Here is a 3,933-nt window from a genome sequence, read left to right as displayed (position 1 = left end):
TGTGTATATGTATAAATCTATGTGTGTGTGTGTATACACATCTGTATTGTTATTGTTAAGTGTCATTGAGTTGGTTCTGACTCATAGAGACCCGGTACAACGTTTCTGAGGAGCAGCTGATGAGTTTAAACTGTTGACCTTGTGTTTCAAACCTATCCTTCTTCTGTCCAGTGCATTATTGTTCAGTGCCACACGAAAACAAAACCCAAACTGTTGGCATCAAGTTGATTCTGATATATGGTAACCTCAAGTGTTACAAAGCAGGCCTGCTACACAGGCTTTCCTGGCTGTAATCTTGATGGACGCTCTGCCATCTCTCCTTCTTCTGTGAAGTGTCTATGTATGTTTGACTGCAAATCACTGCTACCACTCAGGCATCCCATGCTAGATATACAGCAAGGTATTCATAGTGTAATTAAGGTACTATTATCTTCATTTTACAAACAAAGAAACTGAGGCTTAGAGCAGTTGTTACTTTTACAAGTTCATGGAGCTATAAAGTGGCAGAGCTAGAAACTAGAATTCAAATCTCGTGAAATAGGAGCTAAAAACTTGTGCTTTACCCATGATCTTAAATTCCTGCTCTGGGTTTGAGCACTAGAATGATCCGACTTTAATGAACATACATTGTGTATGTTCTAAGAAGCATATTAAGAAGCCCTTAGTAGTTAAACAGGGACATATTATATATGCCTGATATATCTGAATAATTTTTGCTTGTAGGTGAGTTGCTTGGAAATTAGCATTTTAATATTTTGCATGTACAAAGTGCTTTATGTTTTGCATAAACACAAAAAAATTTTCTTTTTATAAAGTATTCCTACCTATTGATTCTCATTATTCTTATGTCAAAATTCAGGTCTACTTTCTTGGAATTCCAATGTAGGCCTTGAAAATACTTTGAATGAAGCTTTGAAATTTTTTGTATCAACATAAAAAAGTGAAGCATAATTATGGATTATGATTTGTTTAAGGATTCTAGCAGCATTAGGCATTATAATGTGCACTGAAGTTAATTGTAATGCATACCTATAGCTCATTTTATTTTATGATATTGCACCTTGTATATAGCAGAGTGTATTTATGAGTTAGAATGCCTTTAAATATTCTGGCTCTAGGAAGTTGATTTCTTTTTCTTTCCTGATAAAATTTTAAAGTGGCATTTTATGTCTTAAGAAACATTGTACTTGAGCTATAAAGCTGTTTGATTATTTTGTTATAAGTTCACTTTTTGTTTTTTTTTCATAATCACTAATGTTTTACTGACCTGGCTTGGATTGAAGGTTCATTCTTCTGACTTTATGGTTTTCATTTGAAAAAGTTAGTAGTTAGAAAGAGCAATGTAATAGGCTCAATACTGAGCTGATCTCGTCTTTCTTTAATGCATATAATAATTGTTGTTGTTGTTAAGTGCTGTTGAGTCAGTTCCAACTCATAGCGAACCTGTATAGTGTTCCTGAGGAGTAGTTGGTGAGTTTGAACCATCAACCTTGCAATTCAGACTGACCATATGATCGAGTCTTATCCTGTAGCACCATACCAGGACTACCTATTAAATTGTTATTATTGTGAGATTTCTTTTTACATATCAAACATTTTCTATTAGGGGTCAATTCTCCATAGGTCTTGTTATGGGTTGAACTCTGTTCCTTAAAAGATATATCGAAGTACTAACCTCTTGTATAAGGAGTTTTGGTAGTGTAGTGGTTATGAGTCGTGCTGCTAACCTCAGGGTCAGCAGTTTGAAACTACCAGCTGTTCCATGGGAGAAAGATGAGGCTTTCTGCTCCCATAAAAGTTTACAGCCTTTGAAACCCTGTACAGGGTCACTATGAGTCGGAATAGACTCCGCGGCACATAACCACCAACCTCTTGTATCTGTAAATGTGAGTTTATTTGAAAATAAAATCTTTACAGATGTAATTAGTTTACATGAGGTAATGTTGTTGTTGTTGTTGTTGTTATGTGCCATGGAGTCAGTTCCGACTCATAGCGACCCTGTACAGGGTTTCCGAGGCCGTAAATCTTTACGGGAGCAGAATGCCTCATCTTTCTCCCGTGGAACAGCTGGTAGTTTCGAACTGCTGACCTTGCGGTTCACAGTCTGGTTCATAACCACTACGCTACCAGAGCTCCTTACATGAGGTCATACTGAAGTATTATTGTTATTGTTGTCCTTATAAAAAGAGAAGAGACACAAAGACGACAGAGGTAGAAGGAAGACTGCAAGGCAAAGACAAAGGCACAGATTACAGTTATGCTGCTGCAAGCCAAGGGCTGTCGGGGGCTGCCAGAAACTGGGGGAGACAATAAACATTTTTCTCTTAGAACCATCTAGGAGAGCATGGTCTGGTTGACACCTTGAATTCAGATTTCTAGTCCCAGAACTGTGACACAAGTTTTAGTTAGTTAGGGCTGCCAAAACACAAATAGCACCAGTGGATGACTTTAAAGAGCAGACATTTATTTTTTCAAAGTTCTAGAGGCTTAAAGTCCAAGTCCTTCCTTGTCAATAGCCCTGGAACTTCCATGGTTTCTTGGTGATCCTCACATGGCATGTCTTTACCAGTGTCTCTGCATGTCCATGTTACTTTATATATGAGTACAACTCAGAAGTGATTAGATCCAGGGCATATCCTACACTCAACTGGTTGATTTATTACGTTGCATTATAGAAGGTGATTGGATTAACTTCCATTCAATTATATTCATAGGTAGAGAGGTTAGAATGCCAACTAAGATTTGGATAACATAGTTGTAATGGCTGGGGTTTTGTGTCCACTTGACTAAGCCAGGGTTTCCAGAGGTTTAGCAGTTGGGATTTACTTAGTCTCATGGTGATGAAGCCTAATACAAGCATAGTTAGCTCTATGATGAGTGGCTATGAGCAGTTAATCAATTAAAGGGATGCTTCCTTGGGGGTGTGGCCTGTTCCCAACATAATGGATGTGCAGAAGGGACTCTCTATCTCTCTGCTGCTGGGGACCTGGGACTCTGCAATTGTAAGTCCTTTCCTTGATAATGAACTTCTCTCTCTCTCTCTCTCTCTCTCTCTCTCTCTCTCTCTCTCTCTTGAAACCTTGTACAGGGTCGCTATGAGTCAGTTCCAACTCCACGGCACATAAGCACCACCACCACATATATATATGGAGCTCTGGTAGCGTAGCAGCTACAAATTGGGCTGCGGACCTTAAGGTCAGCAGTTAGAAACTACCAGCTGTTCTGTGGGAGAAAGATGAAGCTTTCTGCTCCCGTAAAGATTTACAGCCTCAGAAACCCTGTACAGGGTCACTATGAGTCGGTTCCAACTCCAGGTCACATAACCACCACCACCACCACCATATATTTCACTGGTTTTACTTCTCTAGAAAACCCAGCCTAAGACAGTAGTTCAATCTATAATTATGTTCCCAAGGATTTTGGGAAAATATTTCAATCCATACATTTCTGTTGTTTTTAGTCACCCAGTTTGTACTTTATTACAGTTGGCTGGAAGTTACTAGGTCTCTTGAACTGCTGAACATCTGATGATCAGAGACATTGACTGTTTTTGTCCTGGAATGTCTTTTCAAGACACTTGCATGATGAACAGCCTGGGGAGGTAGATAGTTTTTCTCCCTCTAGCGTAAAGAGCACGTCTGCTTACAGTCCTAGAGGAAAGTGACTCCACCTGGAGCATAGGTCAAACATTTTTACTGCCTATTACAAACTACTGAAAAGCAACAATAGCAATTCACTGCCATCAAGTCACTTCCTATGGTATCTACCCTATAGGACAGAGTAGAACTGCTCCTTAGGGCTTCTCAGACCGATCCTGGGCCAACCTCACTACTGTTGCCATGCTTGAGTCTACTGATGCTGCCACTTGGCCAATCCATCTTGCTGGGGGTCTTCCTCTTTTTCTCTGACTCTGCACCTTACCAAACATGATAT

Source organism: Chrysochloris asiatica, unplaced genomic scaffold (genome assembly GCF_000296735.1).
Source record: "Chrysochloris asiatica unplaced genomic scaffold, ChrAsi1.0 scaffold00075, whole genome shotgun sequence".
Taxonomy (NCBI): Eukaryota; Metazoa; Chordata; class Mammalia; order Afrosoricida; family Chrysochloridae; genus Chrysochloris; species Chrysochloris asiatica.
Note: the sequence above shows the minus strand (reverse complement) of the source record.